This window comes from Neofelis nebulosa, chromosome 17 (assembly GCF_028018385.1).
Source record: "Neofelis nebulosa isolate mNeoNeb1 chromosome 17, mNeoNeb1.pri, whole genome shotgun sequence".
Classification (NCBI taxonomy): Eukaryota; Metazoa; Chordata; class Mammalia; order Carnivora; family Felidae; genus Neofelis; species Neofelis nebulosa.
The window spans coordinates 18,968,341-18,986,536 of record NC_080798.1 but is presented as its reverse complement, the minus strand read 5'-3'; the positions used below and the strand labels follow the sequence as shown (position 1 = coordinate 18,986,536).

At 43.4% G+C, this 18,196-nt stretch overlaps 1 long non-coding RNA gene and 2 pseudogenes across 1 annotated transcript; 1 reads left to right on the top strand and 2 right to left on the bottom strand.

The window, feature by feature from the left end:
- Positions 1-822: 822 nt before the first annotated feature.
- LOC131500526 (U1 spliceosomal RNA) lies at positions 823-952 on the bottom strand (annotated as a pseudogene).
- A 9,026-nt stretch (positions 953-9,978) lies between these two features.
- LOC131499113 (histo-blood group ABO system transferase-like) lies at positions 9,979-12,095 on the top strand (annotated as a pseudogene).
- Positions 12,096-13,762: 1,667 nt separating this feature from the next.
- LOC131499432 (uncharacterized) lies at positions 13,763-18,185 on the bottom strand. The gene is made up of 2 exons (XR_009255873.1): positions 17,296-18,185; positions 13,763-15,399 (listed from the first exon to the last, which is right to left on the bottom strand). It is a non-coding gene; the product is annotated as an uncharacterized LOC131499432 (long non-coding RNA).
- Between the last annotated feature and the right edge of the window lie 11 nt (positions 18,186-18,196).

Genomic DNA, 18,196 nt, shown 5'->3' with positions numbered 1-18,196 from the left:
TTTTTTAACGTTTTATTTATTTTTGAGACAGAGAGAGACAGAGCATGAACGGGGGAGGGGCAGAGACAGAGGGAGACACAGAATCTGAAGCAGGCTCCAGGCTCTGAGCCATCAGCCCAGAGCCCGATGCGGGGCTCGAACTCACGGACCGCGAGATCGTGACCTGAGCTGAAGTCGGATGCTTAACCGACTGAGCCACCCAGGCGCCCCTGTTTATTTTTATTTTTGAGACAGAGACAGTGTGAGCAGGGGAGATGCAGGGAAAGAGGGAGACACAGAATCTGAAGCAGACTTCAGGCTCTGAGCTGTCAGCACAGAGCCTGATGCAGGCCTCAAACTCACGAACCATGAAATCACGACCTGAGCCGAAGTTGGAGGCTTAACCAACTGAGCCACCCAGGTGCCCTTTAATGTTTATTTATTTTTGAGAGAGAGAGAGAGAGAGAGAGAGAGAGAGAGAGAGAGAGAGAGCAGGGGAGGGGTGAAGAGAGAGGGAGACACAGAACTCAAAGTAGGCTCCAGGCCCTGAGCTGTCAGTACACAGCCCAATGTGGGCTCGAACTCATGGACTGTGAGATAGTGACCTGAGCTGAAGTCAGAAGCTTAACTGACTGAGCCACCCAGGTGCCCCTCCAAGTTTTTATTTGAATTCCAGTTAGTTAAAATATAGTGTGATATTAGTTTCAGGTGTAGAATTTAGTGATTCCTCACTCACATACAACACCCAGTGTTCATTACAAGTGCCCTCCTTAATACCCATCACCTATTTAACCCATACCCCTGCCCACCTCCTCTCTAGTAACCATCAGTTTGTTTTCTATAGTTAAGAGTCTGTTTCATTTCCCACATTTGGGAAAATCACAGAGATCAGTACATTCAGAGTGCAATGAATAAGCCTTGCCCCAGGAAAACCACCTTCATGATCATGGTATCTCTCCTGCCAGGTAAGTACAGCTTTGTTATTCCTCAAAATTGCCTTGACTATTTGGGGTCTTTTGTGATTCTGTACAAATTTTAGGATTTTTTTTTTTCTGTGAAGAATGCCATTGGAATTTTGATAGGAATTGCGCTGAATTTGTAAATCACATTGGGTAATACAGACATTTTCATGACATTAATTATTCCACTCTATAAGCACATAATATCTTATTAAGCACATAAGCACATAATATCACTTATTTGTGACTTCTTCAGTTTCGTTCATCAATTTTGTGTAGTTTTCAGCATATAGATCTTTTACCTTCTTGGTTAAATTTATTCCTAAATATTTTAGTCTTTGTGATGCTTTTGTGAATGGGATTTTTCATAATTACTCTTTTTGTTAGTCTATAAAAATGCAGCCAATTTTTATATATTGATTTTATATTCTGCAACATTACTGAATTTATTTTAATGGTTTTTTGATGGACTCTTTTCTGTATTTAATATGTCATCTGTAAATAGAGAAAATTTTATTCCTTCCTTTCTTATTTAGGTGTCTTTTATTTCTGTTTTTTATCTAATGATTGATCTAGGACCTTCCACTATGTTGAATAAAGTGGAGAGAATCGGCATCCTTGACTTGTTTCTGATCTTACAGGAAAAGCTTTTAGCTTTTCACCATGCAGTGTAATGTTACTTGTGGTCTTATCATACGTGGCCTTTATAATGTTGAGGTACATTCCTCTGTACCCAGTTGGTTGAGAATTTTGTCACAAAAGGATGTTAAATATTTTCAAATGTTTTTTCTACATCTATTGAGATGATTTATGATTTTTATTCATTTTGTTAATATGGTGTATCATATTGATTAATTTGTGGATGTTGAATCATTCTTTTTTTTTTGAAGTATTTTGAGAGAGAGAGAGAGCATGCAAACAAGTGGGGGAGGGGCAGGGAAAGAAGGAGAGAGAATCCCAAGGAGGTTCCACACTGATAGTGCCAAGCCAGATGTGGGGCTTAAACTCACAAACCATGAGATCATGACCTGAGCAGAAACCAAAAGTTGGATGCTTAACCAGTTGACCCATCCAGGCACCCCACGTTGAATCATTCTTTTTTTTTTTAATTTTTTTTAACGTTTATTTATTTTTTGAGACAGAAAGAGACAGAGCATGAACGGGGGAGGGTCAGAGAGAGAGGGAGACACGGAATCCGAAACAGGCTCCAGGCTCCAAGCTGTCAGCACAGGGCCCAACAAGGGGCTTGAACTCACGGACTGCGAGATCATGACCTGAGCCCAAGTCGGACGCTCAACAGACTGAGCCACCCAGGCGTCCCAAATCATTCTTGAATCCATGGAATAAATCTCACTTGATCATGGTATATAATCCTTATACTGTACTGTTGAATTTGTTGTCCTAATATTTTGATGAGAGTTTTTGAATCCATATTCATCAGGATATTGGCCTGTTTTCCTTTTCTTGTAGTGTCCTTGTCTGGTTTTATTATCAGGGCATTACTGGCCTTGTACAATGAATGTGGAGGTGTTTCCTCCTCTCCTGTTTTTTGGGAAGTTTGAGAATGATTTGTATTATGTCTGACCCTTGAACAATGTGGGGGATGGGGCACTGACACACCATGGGGGGTGGGGCTATGCATAAAACTGGGGGAGGAAAGAAGTGGGGATCCAATGAGATTGGCTCTCCAGGAATAGCATTTCTAGGACTTCCGAAATGAATTACTGCACGTCCTCTTTGCTCTGTGATGTAAGCTTTGGAAGGAACCTAACCTAACCTAGAAGATTAGGGAATGAACTTTCTTCCTTTCATTTCAGAAGGATCACTAATCTCATGATGCTTATTTTTCAGATCCCTCATTACTGAGCAGTGGCCCTTTTTAAATGTAGGGAAATCCTGGGGGATCCTGAGATCTTTTCTCTGTAAGACCCAGCTGCAAAATAATGTATCTTTTGACTCATCTACTGTTGACTGGAAGCCTTACTGATAATGCAAACAGTTGATTAACATGTATTTTGTAATATGTGTTATGTACTGTATTCCTACAGTAAAGTAGCTAGAGAAAAGAAAATGGTATTAAGAAAACAATAAGGAAAAGTGGCTGTACCAGTTTGCATTCCCACCAACAGTGCATGAGGGTTCCCCTTTCTCCACATCCTCACCAACACCTGTTGTTTTAGCCATTCTGACTGGTGTGAGGTGATATTTCAGTGTGGTTTTATTTATGTTTTCTTGGATGATGGGTGGTGTTGAGCATCTCTTCATGTGTCTATTGGCCTCATGTGTCATTATGTCGTCTTTGGAAAAATGTCTCTTCATGTCTTCAGCCCATTTTTTAATTGGATTATTCATTTTTTCGAGTGTTGAGTTTTATAAGATCTTTATATATTTTGTTTGGATACTAGCCCTTTATCAGATTTGTTATTTGCAAATATCTTCTCCCATTCTGTAGGTTACTTTTTAGTTTTGTTGATTATTGCTTTTGCTGTGCAGAAACTTTTTATTTTGATTAAGTCCAACAGTTTGTTTTTGCTTTTGTTTCCCTTGCCTCCGGAAATATATCTAGTAAGAAGTTGTTATGGCCGATGTCAAAGAGGTGTTCTTCTCTAGGATTTTGATGGTTTCCTGTCTCACATTTAGGTCTTTAATCCATTTCGAATTTATTTTTGTGTATGATGTAAGAAAGTGGTCCAGTTTCATTCTTTTGCATGTTGCTGTTCTGTTTTCCCAACACCGTTTGTTGAGGAGACTGTCTTTTTTCATTTGGATATTCTTTCCTGCCTTGTCCAAGATAGTTGTGGGTTCATTTCTGGGTTTTCTATTCTGTTCCATTGATCTATGTATCTGTTTTTGTGCCAGTACCATACTGTCTTGATCACTACAGCTTTGTAATATAACTTGAACTTCAGAATAATGATGCCTCTCGTTTTGCATTTCTTTTTCAAGGTTGCTTTAGCTATTTTAGGGTCTTTTGTGGTTCCAAACAAATTTTAGAATTGATGGGAAAAAAAGAATTGTTTATTCTAGCTCTGTGAAAAATTCTGTTTGTATTTTTGATAAGGGATTACATTAAATGTGCAAATTGCTTTGGGTAATATAGACATTTTAACAATATTTGTTCTCCCAATCCATGAACATGGAAGTTTTTCTATTTCTTTGTGTTATCTTCAATTTTTTTCATCAATAGATTTCTATATGTTGATTTTGTATCCTGCAACATTACTGAATTCATGTATCTGTTCTAGCAGTTTTTTGGTGGAGTCTTTCAGGTTTTCTATATAGATTATCATATCATCTCAAAATAGTGAAAATTTGACTTCTTCCTTGCCAATTTGGATGTCTTTTATTGTTTTTTTTTTGTTGTTGTTGTTGTTTTTGTTGTTTTTTGTCTAATTGCTGTGGCTAGGACTTCCCATAAACTGTTAAATAACAATGGTGAGAGTGAACGTCCCTGTCTTGTTCCTGACTGTAGAGGAAAATATCTCAGTTTTTCCCCGTTGAGGATGATATTAACTATGGGTTTTTCATGTATGGCCTTTATCATGTTGAGGTATGTTCCCTCTAACCCTACTTTGTTGAGGGTTTTTATCATGAATGGATGTTGTATTTTGTCAAATGCTTTTCTGACAATGCTTTTTCAATGCTTTTCAATGCTTCAATCCATTGAAAGGATCATATGGTTCTTTTCTTTTCTTAATGTGGTGTATCACATTGATTGATTTGTGAATATTAAACCACCCTTGCAGCCCAGGAATAAATCCCACGTGAAGGTGGCGAATGATTCTTTTAATGTATTGTTGGATTGAGTTTCCTAGTGTTTGAATTGAGAATTTTTGCATCCATGTTCATCAGGAATATTGGCCTGCAGTTCTCTTTTACAAGTGGAGTCTGTATCTGTCTGGTCTTGGAATCAGGGTAATGCTGGCATCATAGAATGAATTTGGAAGTTCTCCTTCCTCTTCTATTTTTTTGGAATGGTTTGAGAAGAACAAGTATTAACTCTTCTTCAAATGTTTGATAAAATACGCCTGTGAAGCCATCTGGTCCCGGACTTTTGTTTGCTGGGAGGTTTTTGATTGCTGGTTCAGTTTCTTTCCTGGTTATTGGTCTGTTCAGGTTTTCTTCCTGTTTCAGTTTGGTTGTTTATATGTTTCTAGGAATTTATCCATTTCTTCCAGGTTGTCCAATTTGTTGACATATAGTTTTGTATAATATTCTCTTATAATTGTATTTCTGTGATGTTGGTTGTTATTTCTCCTCTCTCATTTGTGATTTTATTTATCTGGGTTCTTTCTCTTTTCTTTTTAATAAATCTAGGAAGGGGATTATCATTTTTATTCATTTTTTTAAATAACCAAATCAGCTCCTGGTTTCATTGATCTGTCTTTTTTTATTAAAAAAAATATTTTTTAACGTTCATTTATTTTTGACAGAGAGAGAGAAAGAGAGAGAGAGACAGAGCGTGAGCGGGGAGGGGCAGAGAGGGAGACACAGAATCTGAAGCAGGCTGCAGGCTCTGAGTTGTCAGCACAGAGCCCAACGCGGGGCTCTAACTCACAGACCGCGAGATCATGACCTGAGCCGCAGTCGGACGCTCAACTGACTGAGCCACCCAGGCGCCCCTCATTGATCTGTTCTATTGTTATTTTCATTTCTATATAATTTATTTCTGCTCTGATCTTTATTATTTCCTTCCTTATGCTGACTTTAGGTTTTGTTTGTTCTTTTTCTAGCTCCTTTTGGTGCAACGTTAGGTTGTTTATTTTGAGATATTTTTTGCTTCTTGCTTAAGGTAGGCCGGTATTGCTATATACTGCCGTCTTAGAACCACTTTTTCTGCATCCTAAAGATTTTGGACCATTGTGTTTTCATTTCTTTTGTTTCCATGTACTTTTTTATTTTTTTATTTATTTATTTTTTTTTTTTTTATTTTTTTTTAAAAAAATTTTTTTTTCAACGTTTTTTATTTATTTTTGGGACAGAGAGAGACAGAGCATGAACGGGGGAGGGTCAGAGAGAGAGGGAGACACAGAATCGGAAACAGGCTCCAGGCTCCGAGCCATCAGCCCAGAGCCTGACGCGGGGCTCGAACTCACGGACCGCGAGATCGTGACCTGGCTGAAGTCGGACGCTTAACCGACTGCGCCACCCAGGCGCCCCTCCATGTACTTTTTTAAAAAAACTTTTTTTTTTAATGTTTATTTATTCTTGAGAGAGAGAGAGAGAGAGAGAGAGTGTGAGCAGGGGAAGGGCAGAGAGAGAGGGAGACACAGAATCCGAAGCAGGCTCCAGCTCTGAGCTGTCAGCACAGAGCCTGACGCGGGGCTCGAACTCACGGACCGTGAGATCATGACCTGAGCTAAAGTCGGACGCTTAACTGGCTGAGCCACCCAGGTGCCTCTGTTTCCATGTACTTTTTAATTTCCTCTTTGATTTCCTGGTTAACCCATTCATTTTTTAGTAACAAGTTATTTAACCTGCATGTATTTGTGGTCTTTCCAGATTTTTTTTTTTCTTGTGGTTAACTTCATAGCATTGTGGTCAGGAAAGATGCATAGTATGAATTCTATCTTGAATTTGCTGAGGTTTGTTTTGTGGCCTAATATATGATCTATTCTAGAGAATGTTCCACGTGTACTTGAAAAGAATGTGTATTTTGTTGTTTTAGGGTGGAATGCTCTGAATATATCTGTTAAATCGATCTGGTCCAGTGGGTCATTCAGTGCCATTGTTTCCTTGTTGATTTTTGTTTAGATGATCTGTCCGTTGATGTAAGTAGGGTGTTAAAGTCCCCTACCATTCTTATACTGTTATTGATTAGTTCCTTTATGTTTGTTATTAACTGCTTGATGTATTTGGATGCCCCTATGTTGAGTGAATACATATTTACAATTGTTATATCTTCTCACTGGATTGTCCCCTTTAATATTATATGGAGTCCTTCTTTGGCTCTTGTCACAGTCTCTGTTTTAAAGTCTATTTTGTTCAAAGTAAGTATTGCTGCGCCAGCTTTCTTTTGACATCCATTTGCATGATGGATGTTTCTCCGTCCTCTTACCTTCATTCTGCAGGTGTGTTTAGGTCTAAGATGGGTCTCTTGTGGGCAGAATATGGATGGGTCTTGTTTTTTTTATCCATTTTGTCACCCTTCTTTTGATTGCAATTTTTAGTCCAATTATATTCAAAGTAATTATTGATAGTATATGTATTTATTTCCATTTTATTACACGTTTTGTGGTTGTTTCTAAAGATTTTGTCTGATCCTTTCTTGTCTCTCTTTCATGTTTTGCTGATTTTCTTTAGTCATATATTTGGATTTCTTTCTCTTTATTCTTTGCATATTTATTAGTGGTTTTTGATATATGATTACCATTAAATTTGTATATAATCTCTTCTGCATATAGCAGTCTATATGAAGTTGATGGTCATTTAAGTTTGAACCCATTGTTTTCTCCTCTCCTCCCCATGTGTTAGATATATGTTATTATACTCTATGTTCTTTTTTTGGTGAGTTCCTTTACTGATTTTTTTACAGAAATATTCATTTATACTGCTTTTGTGTTTCCTACCTTCATACTGTCACTTTTGGTCTCTCCTTTCCCCTCAAAGTGTCCCTTGTAATATTTCTTGAAGAGCTGGTTTAGTGGTTATGACTCCTTTAGTTGTTTGTCTGGGAAAATCTTAATCTCTCTTTATATTCTGAATGATAGTCTTGCTGGATAAAGTATTCTTGGCTACAGATTTTTCCCATTCAGCACTTTGAATATATCATGCCATTCCCTTCTGGCTTACCAAATTTCTGCTGAAAAACCTTCTGCTAGCCTTATTGGTTTTCCCTTGTAAGTTAATGACTTCTTTTGTCTTGCTGCTCTAAAAATGTTTTCTTCATCACTGTATTTTGCAGGTTTAATTGCAATATGTCTTGGTGTGTGTTTGTTCTTGTCAATTTTGTTGGGGGTTCTCTGTGCCTCCTGGATCTGATGTACTGTTTCCTTAACCAGATTAGGAAAGTTTGCCGCTATTATTTCTTCAAATAAAATTTCTATCCTTTTTCTCTCTCTTTCTCTGGGATTCCTACAACATGAATGTTATTGTGTAATGGAGTTACTGAGTTCCCTAAGTCTATTCTCATTCTACATAAGCCTTTTCTCTTTTTTGTTTAGCTTCATTCCATTCCATTACTCTATCTCTAGGTCACTAATTCATTCCTCCACTTCTTCCATCCAGCTGTTCATTCCATCAAGTACATTTCTCATTTGGTTTAACTGTGCCCTTTATCTCTTCTGTGTTATTCCTTCTCTGTGTTAAAGATCTCACTCATGCCTTCCATTCTTTTCTCAAGTCCGTGAGTGTCCTATGATCATTGCTTTAAATTCTCTATCAGGCATGTTACATATATCTGTTCCACTTAGATCTCTGGCTGTGGCCTTGTCCTGTTATTTCATTTGGGGTAAATTTCTCTGTCTCCTTATTTTGTCTGCCTCTGTGTGTCTCTTTCTCTGTGTTAAGAAAGTTAGCGGTGTCTTCTGCTATCGAAGGTTGTGATTTTATGAAGAAGAGGTCCTACAGCACCTTGCAGTGCAGTATCCCTTGTCCACCCAGACCTGGCACATCAGGAGAGTATCCTTTGGGTGTTGATTATGCCCTGCTGTTGTGTCTGAGTCACTTTTCCTTTCACTGCAGTCATCTGCATGGACTCTCTGCCTGTTATGGGCTATGCTTGTTCTCTGTGGTGTTAGTGGGACCCAGGCAGGTTATCTCCGAGGAGGCAGGCCTGCTGGGGAACTGTGAGCAGGTCAGAGATGTTGGAAAAAATTACGCTGGGCCACTAATGCTATGCTGGACCCCCTGAAGTGCTGTGGCGGAAGGGTCGTGAGGCTGGCGGTACACTGTCATTCTTATGCACAGCCAGGCAAATGTCATGATCCACACCACAAAGAGAAGATGACTGCGGTAAAAGACACTCAGAACACTCTTCCCTCCCTCTTCCAACACAGTAAGAACTGTTCTAAGAAGACTTTTTAACCCCTGAAAACCCACATCTCCAGCCAGCACTTCTTTTTTTTTTTTTTAACGTTTATTTATTTTTGAGACAGAGAGAGACAGAGCATGAACGGGGGAGGGTCAGAGAGAGAGGGGGAGACACAGAATCTGAAACAGGCTCCAGGTTCTGAGCTGTCAGCACAGAGCCCGACATGGGGCTCGAACTCACGGACCGCGAGATCATGACCCGAGCAGAAGTCGGCCGCTTAACCGACTGAGCCACCCAGGCGCCCCAAGCCAGCACTTCTGCATGAAAGCAGGAGCAAGGTGTCACAGAGAGAGCAAGGTGTCCTGAGAGCACCAGCCCACTTCGTGGTGCAGGTGGCAGGTGCTCCTTCTCCACCAAGGGGCCCTTTTTCACCTGCTGTTGGCTCCCCAGTGTGGCATCAGAAGTCTGTGTCTGAGGCTTCATTTTCTAGGAGGCACATGTTTGGAGTTTCCCAGGACATCAGCGGGAGGAGGTGTATGAAGTGGCAATAGGATAAGCCCTGCGTCAACAAAGGGTCGTGTCTTGAGGCCTCTGTCTGAGGAACAGCTGACATGTGAAGGCTCAGCGAGAAAACCAAAGAACCTGACTTTAGAAAGAACCCAATAAGGGAAACCTTGAAGACACAAGTGAGACGAAGGGACAGAATACAGAATATTCTCAAATCGGGCTGCTAAGGCAGCTTCAGCACTTACCCGCCAGCCATGTACTTGTGGGCCAGTCACCCACCTGTACAACGTGGGTAACATAGCACCCATCCCCCAAGCTTATTGTAAGGATTGAACAAGATAATGCACATTAAGCTCAGCAGCCTAATCCTAACAATGGTGTGAGGTCTGTAGCATAAAAAGCAAATGCTAGTGGATTTTAAGTAATTATTAAGAGAATGAAGGAAAGCATTCCTAATCTGTAGGTTTTCTGTTCCCTCCACCATGGCTTCCAAATCAGGCCTCCGAGCAATTGCCCATGTTAGCTGTATGGATATGATCTTGAAAACAGTCTGATCTTGACCTTGAGGATTTTTTCAGGAAACTCGGTGCTTAGCTCTCAGCTGTTAACAAGGGAGGGCCACACCATAAGTCCTGACCAGGGCATCACTGGTGACTACTGCCCTGCCTTGCTTTCGTCACAGTCTCTGGCCTTTACCTGCTCAGTGGTCTACCTTGAGCCAGTCCCCTGAATCTGTTTCGGGAGCCCTGACTTGTCTTCTTCCTGCTCGTCCTTAAGTTCTAGCTGTCTGTTGGCTAAGTCCTGACACCTGGTTTCTTTGACAGCACTTCAGAAGGAACCTAAATTTATTAGGGTCTCCTCGGATCCTTCCTTTCTCCGAGGGCATCCAGGACATCCCTGTGCTCAGGTACTCACTTGCACCGGTTCAGGCCTCAGGGGAATGTGGGCTGCTGGAGTAGTGAGCAGGAGGTGGGAGTGTGGGTGCTTTAGGGTCGGGCCATCAGCTCCAACTTGCCTCAACCTCCGAGAGGGGAAAGTTAGGAGAGACAAGTACCCTTGTATCTTGGAGAAGACAAGAGGTGCATCCTTGGGTCATGCAGACATGGCCCAGCTAATGCACATACTGGGTGCAACACAGAAATGCTGTTCACTTCATCGAGTGACCTTTCTTCTTCTCCTAGCTCTTATCATCATTATCTTCAGGTCTAAGGGTTACCTGAACCCAAGAAGCCAGAAGCTGGAAAGCGTCCAGGTTGATGCAAGCATGGCTGTTAGAGACCAGAATGGTCTGAAAAGTGTAAAATTACCAAGGATGGTGTATCAACAGCCACAGGTGCTAACAGCCTCTAGGAAGGACGTCCTTGTCATGACCCCTCGGCTGGCTCCCATCCTCTGGGAGGGGACTTTCAAAACTGACATCCTGAATGAGCAGTTCCGGCTCCAGAATGCCACCATTGGATTCATCACGTTTCCTGCTAAAAAACCCAAAACCCACCTGAAGATATTGCTGGACCTGCAGAGATGTACTTCATGGCGGGACACAGGGTGAACTACTACGTCTTCACTGACCGGCCAGACTACGTTCCTCATATTAACATCCAAAAAGGAAGGCAGACAATCATCCTCAAGGTCCAGAGCCATGCCCGCTGGGAGGACATCTCCACGCTCCGCACATCAATTTTCCCCGGCACGCTTCCACCAGGAAGCGGATTACCTTGTGTGTGTGGATGCGGACATGAAGTTCAGCGACCACACGGGCGTGGAGATCCTCTCCTCCTTGTTCCGCACCCTGCATCCTGGCTACCGTGGGCTCAGTCGGACCCACTTCCCCTATGAACGTTGGCCTCAGTCACAAGCCCATATTCCTGAAGATGAAGGGGACTTTTATTACACAGGGGCCTTTTGGGGGAGGGGGGTCAGTGCCAGAGGTTTACAGGCTCAGCAAGGCCCCGCCACGAGGCACTAATGGCCAACCAAGCCAACCACGTCAAGGCCGCGAGGCATGGTGAGAGCCACCGGAACGAGTATCTGCTTTACCACAAACCCTCCAAGGTCCTCTCCCCCGAGTACCTGTGGAATCAGCAGCTAACATATTATTTTAAACCACAAAAATTTAACTTGTCCAAAATCATAAAGTGGAGAAGATTTAAGGTCTTAGAGATGAATTACCAACTGAAAGACTGATGAGCAGAACTTCTAGGAAGGGCTCGGAGAGAGGTAATGCTTAGCTAGCCTGGGTCTTCCTTCCTTCTGGCATGGTATTCTTCATTAAACCAGTTTTAGCACAAAGGGTGTGACTCTGCTTTTCCTACCTGATGGAGGCCTAGAACCACCTCTCCTAACGTAGGCCTAATACCATCCCCTCCCCACCCCTCCTGCAACCACCGAAAGCACACACGTTTAGGCTGGCCTGATTCTTGGATTCAGGCACAAATTCCCAGGGTTTCCACCACCTCTAGCTTCTCACTGTGTGATACCACCACCCCTCAGGATGGAGGAGGTGGGTGGTCTGAGTCTGTCCTGACAAAGGATCAGAGGTGAGATCTTTTCCAGAACAAGGTAGGAAGCCTTCAGACACACAGATCACCACAATAAGGTTGGTCAACATCCCTCACCATACATAGTTACAAAAATTTTTTTTTCATTTTTTTCTTGGGGTGAAGACTTTTAAGATCTACTCTTTTAGCACCTTTCAAATATGCAATACAATACAAATTATAGTCATATGCTGTGCATTATATCCCCATGAATAGTTTCTAACTGGATGTTTATAGTTTTTGACCCCTTTAACCGGTTTTGCACACCCTCCAATTCCCCCTATGGCAATCGCCAATGTGTTCTCGGGCTCTGTGAGTTTGATTTGTTGTTGGTGTTTGTTTTGTTTTTTAGATTCCTGATGTACGTGATATCATACAGTATTTACCTTTCTGTCTGACTTCATTTAATTTAGCATCATGCCCTCAAGGTCCATCCCTGTTGTTGCAAATGGCAAGATTTCATTCCTTTTAATTGGTGAGGCATAGTCCTGTGTGTGTGTGTGTGTGTGTGTGTGTGTGTGTGTGTGTGTGTGTATAGATATACCAAACCTTTATCCATTCATCTATGGATGGACACTTAAGTTGTTTCCAAATCTTGGCTATTGTAAATGATATTGCAGTGAAGCGGGGTAGAGCTGTCTTTTGGAGTTAGTGTTTTCATTTTCTTCGGTAAATACCTAGAAGTGGAATTGCCAAATCATATGATAGTTCTGTTTTCAATATTTTGAGAAATCTCCATATGGTTTTCCTTACTGGCTGTACCTGATGGAGGTAAATACCCACCAACACTGCCCAAGCGTTCCCTTTTCTGCAGAGCCTGGTCAACATTTGTTATTTCTTGTCCTTTTCATAAATCCATTCTGACAGATGTGAGGTGATATCTCATTGTGTTTTGATTTGCATTTCCCTGATCCTGAGTAATGTTGAGCAGCTTTTCATGTGTCTGTTGGCCATCTGTATGTCTTCTTTGGAAAAATGTCGGTTAAGATCCTCTGCCTATTTTTTATTCGGATTGTTTGTTTGTTTTCTATTGAATTGTAAGAGTTCCTTATATATTTTGGATATTAACCCTTTTCAAATATATGATGCGCGAATATTTTCTCTGAGCAGTAAAAGTCTTCGGCTTTAAGCCAAATCATCACCTCATTTCAGAAGCTGAAAACAACCTGTGAAGTTGAAGAGTCCCTTTAGGGTACAGATGGGAGGGCACCACTAAGCCACACCAAGGTCCCCTTTCCTCACGTTTGGTTTCTTCACCCCACAGCGCTGCTGTCTGTCCAGTGGAGCAAAGCAGTTCTCTCCTGGCTTCCCCCACCTCCTCCCTGCTTGCCTTGCCCCACACTCAAGGTAGCAATTTAGTAACTTTTGGGGACTTGCCAGTTCCCTGTTTTCTGAAAACATATGTACTTTTAGATGATAATTGTCATGGAAACCTCTCTTATTTAGAAGGGATTTCACTGTCCTTCATCCAGAGCCTGGAATCCTGCATTTCCCTGACCTGCTTTTTCCTTTTCACATGCAAAACACAGAGGGAAGTCACCACTAGCAATCTTTATTTCTCTTCTGTGGTTGTTCAGTTTTCCTAATGTTAGTGGCTCTTTCTTGCTTTTATTTTTTATTTTTTTATATTATTATTTTTTTTATTATTTTTATTTTTTATCTTTATCTTTCTTGCTTTTAAACTCTAATTCTAAATTGTATGTTTTTCTGTGCCACTGCTGAGTAACCAATTTTCCATAAGAACATTCGGGAACGTATTTTGTCCCTGTTGTAGGTCGCAATCACTTATGAACTCCGGACAGCAAAAACAGGATCAAAACAAGTTTATTACGGCCAGGCCAGACAGGGAAATACAACAGGTCCTGAAAATCTGTCTGCGAACAAGCTTTGGGAATGTCTTATAAAGCCTGTATCGACCAATCGGGTTGCAAAGGGTGGCAGTTTGAAAGGGCAGGCACCAATCACACAATGTTGTAGGTTTTTAAAATATAAGGCGGGCACCAATCACACAGTCCTGAAGAATTTTAAAATATAACTTGATGACTCTAGCTAGTTGAATGCTGAATCATGTGGTTTACAATATTAGTCTTCTATTTAGTTCGAACAGGATGCCGTGCCTGAAAATGGGGAAGGGTGATTACGCCGAGCAGGTTTACAGAAGCTCAAACAAGCAGTTAAGAGGAAGTTTTATTTCTCAGTAACTCAGCAAATGTGGTTTTAAGCAGAACTAATATTTAGGGAACAGGAACAGCACTTCTATGAAAGCCCAAAACAAACACTGGTTCAGCATCTCATACTCGGGGGTCCTTCTAAACTTACAGAGGTCATAGTTAGACACCTAAGATACGGTGGGGCAATGAGTTCGTGACTTTTTACATGTTGGTCTTGCCTAGGCCAGATCTTGGTAGAAGGGGTTGGGGGAGCGTTTTGCAACCTAAGTTATCTATTTAGCAAGCAGGCGAAGTTACAGAAGCGAGATAGGGGATATAGGGCTGTTAGTAATTTCCGATAACCCTAATAGGGAACCACATAAGCTTTTATCTCAATTATTCATGAAAGGTGAGTGTAAGCCGAACTTATATACAATAAGCTTTCTGATGTCTCATAAGTTGACCTATTACAGTCCCTAATGCAAATTTGCGGTGTCCCTGTGGGGCTAGTGGAGCTTCAGACCTTGTGGCAGCAGAAGGAAATCCTGCTCTCAGGTCTTCCTGTCCCCTTCCTCCCTCTGTCCTGCAGCCACATCTTCAGAGTGGAGGGGGTTCCCAGAGCTGGCCTCTCAGACCTTTCAAGCCCTGTCTACCCCCAGAGGCCTCATGCCCACCTCTGACCTCGCAACTCAGCTGCAAAGGAACAAGGTTGTGGCTCTATCCCTTCTCATTGCTCATGTTGGGCTTTAGCCAAAACATTGGTTGCTTTTGTAAAGTGTGACCATCTCCCGTTGAAAGCCATCTATTGTTTACAATGTAGACTCTACCGGAGCGCCTGGGTGGCTCAGTCGGTTAAGCATCCGACTTAGGCTCAGATCATGATCTCACGATCCGTGTGATTGAGCCCCACGTGGGGCTCTGTGCTGACAGCTTGGAGCCTGGAGCCTGCTTCAGATTCTGTGTCTCCCTCTCTCTGACCCGCCCCCGTTCATGCTCTGTCTCTCTGTCTCAAAAACAAATAAACAAAAAAAATTTTTTTAATGTGGACTCTACCTGGAATGATCTGCCTTCACCATGTTTTAAGTTTGAAGAAAGCAGGTCTAATGTTCTGTGTACCTTGGCCATTGTTCCGTTGTGCCAAAGGCAAACTAGCTCTGAGGAACAGGAGAGAAGGGGGTCTGTCGGGGGGGCTGTGGTTGCTCCTCTGAGGGGATTGGGAAGCCCTGCCCAGGGCCCAGGGGACGCTCACGAAGCACCTCTTCCTCCTCCTGTTTCCAGCTTCCAGGCCACATTTACTGATGTGGAAAACAAAGGCAGAAGAAAAACAATTGAACAGCCTTACAACTTACAGCCCATTGACAAGTCCTTGAGACGACAGACAGTGACCTTCCAGGAACTCAGCTGCCTGCATGTTAGTAGTTTGCTAAGGGCAAAAAGCAGTCTTAGCTTAACATTAGTCCAACCTCCTGGATCCTGTAAGTCTCCTTTAACATATAATAATTCCCTTGGAAACTTCCTTTATCTCTACCCACCCTCCCCCAGATGTATGTTAGCAATCATCCTCCAAGCATATGGTCCACCGACATACATCTGAAGTATCTCATGACTGAGGTGTTTCTAGAAAGTAATAAATGACCTTTTCCTAACACCAGTGAGCACCTGGAGGACCTGGAAACTTTCCTTCCAAATTCGTTACACTTCTGCTATCCCTAACCCCCTCCCGACTTGAAAGTATATAATGGGCCACTTCACTTCACACAACCCAGTGCAGCTCTTTCTGCCCAACGGTCCTGTCCCTGTGCTTTCCTAAAACCTCCCTTTTTGCACCGAAAACCCTGCAAGAATTCTTTGTTGACCATTTGCTCCGGACCTGACCATTTCACATCATTACCACCAGCAAGGAAAGCATCTTCATGACAATGATGGCCACTTCCTAAATAAAGCCCGAGAATGTAATCTAACTCAGCAAAAAAAGAAAGCCACTTAAAGGTGAAATGAGAGGGGCGCCTGGGTGGCTCAGTCGGTTGGGCGTCCGACTTCAGCTCAGGTCATGATCTCTCGGTCTGTGAGTCCGAACCCCGCATCGGGCTCTGTGCTGACAGCTCAGAGCCTGGAGCCTGTTTCGGATTCTGTGTCTCCCTCTCTCTGACCCTCCCCTGTTCATGCTCTGTCTCTCTCTGTCTCAAAAATAAATAAACGTTAAAAAAATTTTTAAAAAAAAGTGAAATGAGAATGGTGGAATATTGAAAATGTTTTTAAGAGCATTTAAAGACGTTATACATATAAAATGAAAGGTAAATTTTAAAAAAGAATGTGAATCTCTTATTGTTCTTGTAATTTGTCTAAAAAGGAATATATATATATATATATATATATATATATATATATATGAGAATATATATGAGATGGGGGAGCATAAGGCAGGATGAGGGCAACATACAAGCTCGCACACCCCTCCCCCACAGGTGGGATCTGTGTGATATCCCTTAGTCACTCCTGGCTGCCCAAGACCAAAGGAAAGGAAAGAAAACAAATGGTTAACTGATAGCGATCACGGTCCTGCAGGACAGGGGGTGGGGGGGGGGGGGAGTCTTCATTAGTTTACACATCTCTTAGTAAATTACAAGAAAAAGGCAATCTTATCAACGGCCAGCCCAGCGGATCTCCAGAGCCCTATAGACTCAGTTTCCTGGAGCCCCAACCTCACCCTCCCCTGGATCCAGGGTGATGTAGGGAACAAAGGCAAGAAGGGAATGGCAGACAGTGTTGGATTTCCTTATAACCTGGGGCCCATTGACAAATACTTGAGGCTGGCAGAGGAAAACATTTCTCCAGGGACTCCCTACCTACTTGATGTTAACGCTTTGCTAGAGGAAAAACAACCTTAGCTTGGCAACAGCAGGCCTGCAGTGATCTCTGAATCTTTAGCATATGAAAGTCCTTGGAAACTTCCCTTTTGACTTTACCTCCCTCAAGTCCATGGTATATAACCAGCCTTTCTACACAATCCCACTGCAGCCCTTCCTGCCAACACGGGCCCGGTCCTGTGCTTTAATAAAATCACCTTTTGCACCAAAGGTGTCTTCTAGAATTCTTCCTTGGCTGTCATCTCCGGACATATGATGAGGTTTTGGAGTGTCCGGAGATGACACATATACCTGACCCATGGTCTGGAATTCATCTACCCTTACCACAGAGTATTCTTAGAAATGGAGGTTTCCCTTGGAATCCAGGAGTTCACCAGAAAGATGTGGTCTCCAAGGACTTAGGCGTGGATGGGATGTGCTCCAGCTCTGGTGTGGCCCCTCTCTCATCATCCTGCCACTGCCACTGCCACTTTTCATCCTCGTCCTCGCCCTTCCAGGTGTCTCTCAGGTCAGCCTCCTTTGGACGAGGGTCTGGGAGAGTGACTGGGACAGCAGAGCTTCACAGAAGTTCCTCTCCCCCGGTGGGGCAGGAGGGCTGGCCGAGGAGAGTATTTGCGCCCTTGGGGAAGGATCTTTACCCTTCCTGAGCGGCCAACACACTGGAGGTGCCAGCAGACACAGTGGCTTCTCTCTGGGAGTCCCGCCTGCAGAGTCCCCACAGAGCAGGGACCCCGAGGGGAGCCGCGGGGCCAGATACGGCCCCTGGGGGGCGACCCAACAGCGAGGGGTGCAGGCCCAGGAGGCTGCAAGCATCCGAGGTGAGGGGCGGGGCAGGGGTGACCCAGGATCCATGGGGACACTGGGGGGCACCGGCGGGCGGGGGAGCTGCCTGCACAAGGTGGCACGAAGAGCTGTCCGCTTGCGGGCGAATCCCTGGACTCTGTAGAAAAGTCAGCGGGTGTCCTAGCTTGCGACCCCTCGGCGGCCAGCGCGCCCTTCGCCCCAGGCTCGCGAGGGCCACCGGGCCGGGTGACAGAGAACGGGCGAGCAGCGGGCCACGCACGGGCTCCAGAAAAGTCGACGAGGGCAAAGGGCGAGGCCAACGGTCTGGCCCCGCGGGACTCGCTAGCCTCTGGCCGCGCGCACCGGGCTGCAGTTGGAGGGACCTGGCGTCGCCTGTCTCGGTGGGACCGGCCACGACCGCGGCGTGGGCGCCCAACGCCTC